This window comes from Cebus imitator, unplaced genomic scaffold (genome assembly GCF_001604975.1).
Source record: "Cebus imitator isolate Cc_AM_T3 unplaced genomic scaffold, Cebus_imitator-1.0 Scaffold58, whole genome shotgun sequence".
Classification (NCBI taxonomy): domain Eukaryota; kingdom Metazoa; phylum Chordata; class Mammalia; order Primates; family Cebidae; genus Cebus; species Cebus imitator.
In genome coordinates this window covers 696062-705769 of record NW_016107373.1, presented here as the reverse complement: position 1 = coordinate 705769, position 9708 = coordinate 696062, and the positions used below count along the sequence as shown (strand labels likewise).

Below are 9708 nucleotides of genomic sequence, written 5' to 3'. Positions count from 1 at the left end.
TTCACCATGTTGACCAGGATGGTCTCGATCTCTTGACCTCGTGATCCACCCGCCTCGGCCTCCCACAGTGCTGGGATTACAGGCTTGAGCCACTGGTATATCTATTATATACTGTATTCTTACAACAAAGTAGGCTAGAGAAAAGAAAATGTTATTAAGAAAATCAAAAGGAAGAGAAAATATATTTACTATTTATTAAGTGAAAGTAGATCATGATAAAGCTCTCCATCCTTGTCTTCTTGATGGCTGAGGAAGAGAAGGAGGAGGAGGAGTTGTTCTTGCTGTCTTAAGGGTGGCAGAGGGGGAAGAGGTGGAGGAAGTAGAAGGAGAGGCAGGAGAGGCAGGCACACTCAGTATAGCTTTATGAAAATACATGGTGATTTCTATCTGATTTTTTTTTTGCCTTTTTATGTCTCTAAAAATGTTTCTATATGGTACTAATTTTTCTTCCATTTGCTTTAGTGTCAGTGCCTGTGTCATGAAGTGTCTATGAAGAATTTCTGTCATGAGAGAAGTGAAAAGCAGTCTGGAATAACTGGAACTCTTCTGCCAGACTGTCTAATGTCAGCTTGTTTTCTGGCCCTACTTCTGTGTCTTCTTCCTCTTCTATGTCTTCTTTTCCAGCACTGGTTCAGAAGCATTCACCTTCACCAAGTTGTCTTCTGTTAATTCCTCTGATGTGAGGTCTGTTAGCTCTTGAATTTCTCCAAGATCCATTTCTTGGAACCCTTCCCTCACCTTTGCCATATCCACAGTCTCTTTCATGATTTCCTTGATTGGCTCTGTCATAAATCCTGTGAAGTCATGTACAACATCTGGTTACAGTTTTCTCCAGCAGGAATCTATTGTTTGGGGCTCAATGGCTTTTTCTGTAACAACAATGGCATCTTCAATGGTGTAATCCTCCCAGACTTTCTTGATGTTCTATCAGGATTATCTTCCGTGGTGTTGACAGTAGAGTACTATGTATAAGGAGCCTTAAAGGTCCTTATGATCCCCTCACCGAGGGGCTGAATTAGAAACGTTATTATAGACTACTTTGACACCTTTGGTGTTGAACTCATGGGTTCTGGGTGGCCAGGGGAATGGTCCAATTGAAAAGAACTTTAAAAGACAGTCCATTACTAGAAAGGTACCTCCTGACTTCAGGAACAATATTGATGAAACCCAGTCTAGAAAAAATGATTCCCATTGTTCAGGCCTTCTTGTGCAACCAGAACTGGCAACTAGTGTTTATCTTTTTCCTTCAAAGCTCAGGGGTTTGCAGCTTTATAGATAAGGGCAGTCCTAATCATAAACCTGACTGCATTTGCACAAAATAGAGTTAGCCCATCCCTTTCTGCCTTAAATCCTGGTACTTGCTTCTCTTCCTAACAAGTGTCCTTTGTGGCATTTTCTCCCCAGAATAGGGCACTATCATCTGCATTAAAAAACCACTCAGGCAGATATCCTTTTTCCTCAATGATTTTAAAAAGCTTTTTTTTTTTTTTTTTTNTTTTTTTTTTTTTTTTTTAAGAGACAGTGTCTCACTGTGTTGCCCAGGCTGGCGTGCAGTGGCATGATTACAGCTCACACCACATTGAATTCCTGTGCTTGACTGTGCTTCATGCCTCAGCTTCCTGAGTAGCTGGGACTACAGGTGTGTGCCACCATGGTCAGCTAATTTTTAATTTTATTTTTGGTAGAGATGGCATTTTTCCATGTTATCCAGGCTGTTTCAAACTCCTGGGCTCAAGCAATCCTCCCACCTCAGCCTTCCAAAGTGCTGGGATTACAGGCATGAGCCACTGTACCTGGCTTCCTCAATAATTTTCTTATTGGCATCTGGAAACTTGTTTGCTGCCTCTTGGTTGGCAGAAGCTACTTCTCCAATATTCTGATATTTTTTAAGCCAAAACTTGTTCTAAAATATTAAATCATCCTTTACTGACATGAAATTCTCCCGCTTTAGACCCTTCACCATCCTTTTGCTTTAAGTTGTCATGTAATGACTTCACTTTTTCTCATATCATATTAGGGTCATATTAGGTATGCCTTTCTTATAGAAATCCTGCACTCATATAAAAGCTGCATTTTCAAGACAAGATAAAAAAATATTTCACCAAAAGTACAGTGTTTTTATACCTGCTGATGTAACTGCAGCAACTGCTTCATGAATTTCCTTTCCTTTGCTTACAGTTGTCCTGACATTAGATTCATTTCTCTTGAAATGGAGAGCAACCACAGCTGCAGATCTCAATCTATGATGTATGTCAAGCAATTCAGCTTTTTCTTGTAATGTCATGAATTTTCTCTGCTTCTTGGGAGTACTCCCAGCATCACTAGTGACACTTCATATGGGTCTGATGGTGTTATTGGAGGTTTATGATATTGCACTGAGAACAATGAAAAATACATGAGAACCATGAGAGATCACTTTTTACTGTGATTGACAATTTACTGGAGAAATGAACTGCCCACACAGAGATGATTAGCATAACGTGGTGTTTTAAGCAGATACTTGCAACGCTTGTGCTCACTGCAATAGCAACAGGAGGTGGCTATGAATGAAATTATTATAGTAGTACAGTATGAGGTACAGTTAATTTTATACAGTTATGATTTAATACTGTATGTTTGCTTACATTTCTTTCCACTGTGAATGGCACCGTGTATGGTCTGTAAGTGTGTGTGTCAGTTTTGCTAAATGTTAACTTTTTATAACAGATTTGTGTATATTTTATGGTAGTAAATGATAAAATAGACTAGTGTCTACATATTTTATGCATTTGCGACATACTTTTTCTTAATTTTTCCAATATGTCTAGGATGCACAGTTGGACTGTGAGTTTTTTAAATTGTTGCAAATCCCTCCAAATTTTCTAACATATTTATTGAAAAAATCCATGTATAAGTAGACCCACACAGTTCAAATCCATGCTGCTAAAGGTCAACTGTATATACATGTATTTGTTCATCTGAGAAAAAAATATGCACACAGGAAGAATAAACCAGAGACCAGTGAGATTCATTATCTATAAGATGTTAGTGAAATGCAGTGAAAAGATCAAAGTGGGATAGATATAAAGGTCACTTACCTGATGATATTTTTTGTACATGTCTTACTTTTGGAACTATGTTAATATTTCATTTACACAAGTAATTATATATTCAATATATATATATTCAACAAGATTGGGGGAGACCCCAGTCTCCTGTTTGAAAACAAACAGAAGTAAGTAAAGCAAATTGTATTTCAAATGAATAATATAGCATACTAAAGGGGGTTGGAGAAGTTAATCTAAGAAATACAATATGTGGACTACATACCCTTAGGCTAAAACAACTCTAAACAAGTATTAAACTCTAATTAGTAGGCTTCTTTTTCACAGAGGAATGGGTTAGCTAGCTCAGTACAGTTTATGAATAAACAAACAAATAAATATGTTATAGACAATAGGAACCTTTTTCTCACTTTAGAAAAAACATTTCAGATATGGAAAGGGGAGAGATGATAGATATGTAAACTGTAGTGTTGAACTGGAATTGAATCCATGTGAATTCATAGATTTTTATAGATAGATATGCAGTTAGAGATGTAGATAGAAATGGATATAGATGTGTATGTACACATGTATTGTGCGTATATAAATATACACCTTCATCTGTTTTTTAACCCTGCATTCTGAAAGGCAGTGAGCACGTAGAACAATAAACATAACCAGCACTTACCTAGATCTTGGTTTCTAAACACGATTCTTTACTAAAAACAACTGTGCTTCTTGGATAAATGGCTGGCTCCGGGGTAAGTTAGGGAAAGAACAAGATGATCCTGGAACATCTTATTCTATCAAAAAGGAAGGAAGTGATCAGAGAATTATGTGGACATGTCAAGGGGACATAGAAGTCAGCTTGAAGGGCTTCCATGGCCAAATATGGGATCATTTGAGCATAAAAATAAATAATGATACTAAAGGATTATAATCTATTGAATAAAGTAAGAATCTATGAGTTCACAATGATATAATTAAGTAAGAAGGGAAAGTTCTTCCCTATTGTAGAAGGTCAACTTAAAAATGTAGATGAAACTACGTAGTTGGAAAAAGATCACCATTTGGCAAAACCTTCATATTCATTATTGCTTCTGACAACAGTTGTTGATAGATACTAAAATTTATGAATGAAAGTTTGAAGAGTAACTACATGTTTCTACAGACTCAAATTATCTTTCCACAGGCTACTTATTCATTCCAAAGGCTAACTTTATAGTGTCAAAATCTGGCTGTTGCTGCTCTAACCAAAGAATCAAAGTTAACATCCCCAGTAATTAGACTAATCAGCAAGTGCCCCTGGATGTGAGGCACTGAAAAGAACTCAGCATTACCTTTGTGATAATCCTGGCAAAGGGGCATAACCTGAATTGAATTATGAGGAAGCATCAGACAAATCCAAATTGAAGTACATTCTACAAAGAAACCTATACAACAGGTTTTCAAATAACTTTGTTTCATTACATGTCATTTTCATTGTAACTTTTGTTTTGCAGTTTAAGATCATTTTACTGAAGAGCAAGAGGCAGGGAGGGACGGCAGGGAGGGACGGCAGGGAGGGACGGCAGGGAGGGACCGCAGGGAGGGCAGCTACAGCACTTCTACCCCTACCAGGGGAATAGACTCCCTCCCTGTTCCTGTTGTGCTAGACCCCTGTTGACTTCGACAGGGGTGGCACCATGTTTGAGAGGCTGAAGAAGCAACACGGAGCCAGCAAACGAAACACAGTGTTTACTGACGGGATTTATATCCAGGGCAGTCCAAGGGGAGCAGGCTGAACAGGAGAACCACTACCACTTATTAAAAAGCCTGCAGTTTATACAGCATTTTCACTTAGCACCCTCCCCTTAACAACCTCCACCTGGCAACCTTCCTCCAACCCAAAACAAAGGGCCTCAATCCCCTATGTGACCTGTGATCCATGGGATGGATCAGATGGTTCAGTTGTTCTCATAGATAAGGAATGAATCTCTGGGTTAGTCATTCCCAAATTCCTTCACTCAGAACTCTGAACACACATTCATCTCAGACCACAGAGTAATTCTCAGGGTATGCTTCAATTATTTCTGACAGGTGCATGTACCATACATCTGCTCCCCAAGTGGCTCCCCTTGTACTATGGCCGAGGGGGTGGGATTTGTGTAACCTCTGTCCTGGAGGGTGGGGAAAGTGAAGGTTGGGCATAAAATGGCGGCAGCTGGGGCTGGGGCAATGGTGCTGGGTGCTGCAGGGCTTATCAGGATCCGTAAGGTGAGCTGAGAAGGTGTTGACTTTGCCCCCTGCACCTCATGGGGAAACAGTGGCAGTTTCATAATGTAAAAGTCTTTATACAGGTCTTCCATCTGGCTCTGATACTTGGGCCTGGATGTTGTGTCAGGCCTCACATATCTTTCAGGGTTTTCAGGGTTGGGGAAGAGAAAATGGGTGATGATGATGTTGTATGTGTCAGTCTTGCACTTGGCCAGCTCCTGGATCAGGCACTCTGTCTCATACAGGGATGGAACTCAGGGTTACAGTCGCAGATTATGCAGGTCATCTGCTGAGGGCCTTTGAACTGTTTGCTGACAGAGTAGATGATAGGCAGTGTCTGCTTCAGCACGGAGGACAGCAGATCTATGTTCATGTCCCCCAGGCCTAGCATGTTGCATGTTTGTAAGATGAAGGGATTTGACCTGGTTCTTGATCTGCTGATTGCCATGTCAACCACCACCACTGAGAAGTTCATGCCCTTCACCAGCCTCATAACCTCAGCATAGCTCATGGCCTCCTCGATGCTGGGGAAGGCATGCATGGCTTCCTGCATCAACTTCTTGCTCATGCTCAGCATGTTGTCCTCAGAACTCACTGGGCAGCTATGCTGCACCCAGGCTGGGGTCAATCTCCATAGTGAAGAGGTTGACTGTCAGAGTCTTTGACCTTGGTAGGTACCTTGAGAACTTCTGGACAAAACCATCTGAGATGCTGTGGGCCAGGTCTGTGATGATCAGAATATTCTCCTGCCCCTTTGCTTGCTGGATGGCCAGGCTGCAACTGCAAGTGGTCTTGCCCATGCCACCTTTGCGCCAACAAGGATCCACTTAACTTAAGGCTGCACTTCTCAATGATGTTGCTAAACCTAGGCTTCAGTGGCTTTTCGAGGCTGATTTTGGAAGACTGAGGTGGAAAGATCACTTGAAGCCAGGAGTTTGAGATCAGCCTAGGCAATAAAGCGATATCCAATCTCTACCAAAAAAAAAATATATATATATATATATACATACATACATATATATATATGTATGTATATATATACGTATATATATACATACATACATATATATATATGTATGTATATATATACGTATATATATACATACACATATATATATATATGTATGTATATATATACGTATATATATACATACATATATATATATATGTATGTATGTATATATATATATATAGTTTTTTTTTTTAATTAGCCAAGCATGATGGTGTGCACTTGTAGTCCCAGCTACTCAGGAGGTTGAGGTGGAAGGATCACTTGAGCTCAGGAGTTCAAGGCTACAGTGAGCTATGATCACATCACTGCATTTCAGCCTGGACAACAGCAAAGTCCCTGTCTAAAAAAAAAAAGAAGATAAAGAGAGACAGAGGAAGGAAGGAAGGAGGGAGGGAGGGAGGGAAGAAAGGAGGGAGGGAGGAAAGGAAAAGAAGGAAGGAAGGAAGGAAGGTAGGAAGGAAGGAAGGAAGGAAGGTAGGTAGGTAGATTGGTTTCCTTATTTTTAGGAAATACTCTTAAGAGTAAATGAGCAGCCTGTCTACAACTTACTCTTAAATAGTTCCAAAAATTGATAATATGTATATACATATGTACTTAGGTGTCGTGTGTGTGTGTGTGGGTGTGTGTGTGTGTGTGTGAGAGAGAGAGAGAGAGAGTGAGCTGAGAGAAAGAAAAAGCGAGTGAGAGAAAATGTAGCAAAATTGAGTAATCCAGGTAAAAAATATTCAAGAATTATTTGTGCTGTTATAACTTCTTGGTAAATTTGAAATTATAATATGTCAAAGTTTTTTTAAATTAAAATCTTCAAGGAAAAACTCCAACAACTTAAAGAATAAAAACAAATTTGCTCAATGAAATTTGAATACTGGTTTTGGCAAAATCTGTTTATGGCAGACATATGGTATACTTCTGTATGGCCTTTAAGATATTTTTAGGAACTTTTTTGTTTTACTTTAGAGGAAAGATTAATGTCTATTAAGCAACTTTTTGGTTTAGTCAAATACAATGAAAAATTAGTGCAAATACACATTTTTAAGCATGGTAGGTCAAATGTTTGTTTTGGATTTCTGGTCATGATGGCTTGCAGTGTTTATGACTTGGGCCTCTTATTCATTCTACACACATGGTAATGATACATAAAAGTTTCTAAGAAGAGAATTTTAAGGACATAGCCATGCATAAAGTTAATATAAATTCATCTGTGGACCAGGAACTAAATAAAACCGCAGTGCAGTGAGTGGGACTGTAACCACATGCCCCCTGCGCTCTGGGTTCAGAAGGCGTAGGAAACGGAAAGCTCTTTTCTTGTGGAATGGTGGAGACTAAAAGTGTGTACACACAGTGCAGGACACTGGAGCTAGCTAGCCCCTTCTGCCTCTACCACTTTAAGGGAGGCTCAAAAAAAGTTATGACTGCTGCCTGAGAAATGGCTCACATAAAACCTGGAGGTTTAGCTAGGTGCAGTGGTACGTGCCTGTGGCCCCAGCTATTTGGAAAGCTGAGGCAGGAGAATTCCTTGAGCCAGGAGTTTGAGACTAGCCTGGGCAACATAGTAAGACCCTGTCTAGTGAAAAAACAAAAACTTTGAGGTGTGAGAGGAAGCAGACAGCCTTGCAGCCAGGTCTTAGTGGTCCAACCTCCTTAGGGGTACAGTGACAGTCTCTATGATATCCCTGTATCATATCAGGAATGGAGCCATAAGTCATCCAGTGCAAGACCTGGTTCTGAACTAGGATCTATCCACAGGAGAGAGTGAAAGCCTCCTACTTCAGATGAACTTATATGCTGCAATTCCAGAATTCATGAGGAAAACCAGTGTTGAGAAAGTCAATAAACCCAGTAAACATAATTTACTCCAGAGAAAATAGATAGTTGAACTATTTAAAACTGACTTTGAGGCCAGGTTGGGGTGGTTCATACCTGTAATCCTGGCACTTTCAGCAGCCAAGGTGGGCAGATCACTTGAGCCCAGGAGTTCGAGACCAGCCTGGGCAATACGGCAAAACCCTGTCTCTACAACAAATATAAAAATTAGCAAGGCATGGTGGCACACGCCTGTAGACCTAACTACTTGGGAGGCACTTAACTATCTTTTAAATTCATTGTGTATTCTGTCTGGTCAGCCTGAGTAATGCAGGTTCTACAATGTATCTATCCTATAGGTTTATTTTTATTTAACCTACAGGTTAACATAAAAATAAATTTAATTTATTTTTAATTAAATTTATTTTTATTTAATTAAATAAATGAGCAAGAGTAGCTGGGATTACAGGTGTGTGCCACCACACATGGCTAATTTTTGTATTTTTAGTAGAGATGGGGTTTTGCCATGTTGGCCAGACTGGTTGATTTAACACAATTTCTTTCTTTCTTTTTTTGAGTTGGAGTCTCATTTGGTTGCCCAGGCTAGAATGCAGTGGCATGATCTCAGCTCACTACAACCTCTGCCTCCTGGGTTCAAGCGATTCTCCTGCTTCAGCCTCTCGAGTACCTGGGATTACAAGTGCCCACCACCACCCCTGGCTAATTTTTTTATTTTTAGTAGAGACATGGTTTCACTTTGTTGGCCAGGCTGTTCTTGAACTCCTGACCTCACATGATCTGCCTGCCTCGGCCTCCCAAAGTGCTGGGATTACAGATGTGAGCCACTGTGCCTGGCAATTCAACAGAATTTCTATCAAAATTCCAAATAATATTTTTCACTAAAGTGGAAAAGCTAATCCTCAAAATCATATGGAATAGCCAGGACAATCTTGAAAAAAGAGTATAAAATTGGAAGATTCAAACTTCCCAACTCTAAAACTTGCTATGAAGCCATAGTAATTCAAGTATTATGGTACTCGTATAAGGACAAACATGTAGACCACTGGAATAGATTAAGGAGCCCAGAAATAAACTTTTACATATATGGTCATTTGATTTCCTGCAGGTGCAATTCAGGAGGGAAAGGATAGTCTTTTCAACAAATGGTGCTGGGAAAATGGATACCCACATGGGAAGGAATGAAATTGAACTATAAAACTCATAGAAGAAAACATAGGGGAAAGTTTTCATGACATTAAATTTAGCAGCGATTTCACAGATATGACAAAAAACACAAGGAACAAAAAATATAAATAAATCGGAGTTCGTCGAAATTAAGCACTTTTGTGCATCAGATGATATATCATGAAAGGGAAAGGACAACCCACACAATAGAAGAAAATATTTGCAAATCATATATCCAATAAGGAATGAATATCCAGAATATGGAAAGAACTCCTGCAACTCAACAACAACAAAACAACCCAATTTTAAGATGGGCAAAGGACTTGAATAGATATTTCACCAAAGAAGATATCCAAATGGCCAACATATGAAAAGATGCTCAACATCATTAGTCATTGGTGAAATGCAAATCAAAACAATAAGATGCTA

At 39.4% G+C, this 9708-nt stretch overlaps 1 protein-coding gene across 4 annotated transcripts in view; it reads left to right on the top strand.

Annotated features, from left to right (window-relative positions):
* Positions 1 to 9708, top strand: part of CUNH11orf49 (chromosome unknown C11orf49 homolog) — a 222694-nt gene that overhangs the window by 95965 nt on the left and 117021 nt on the right. Inside the window, exon 1 of one of the 4 annotated variants that reach the window (XM_017529278.2) lies at positions 1611 to 1639. The exons of 2 other annotated variants lie outside the window; for them this stretch is intronic. The gene's annotated coding sequence lies outside the window, so the exon portion shown is untranslated. Of the gene's footprint in view, positions 1 to 1610; positions 1640 to 4552; positions 4572 to 9708 lie in introns of those variants that run through there. One more of the 4 variants, XM_017529277.2, reaches the window with a different exon arrangement.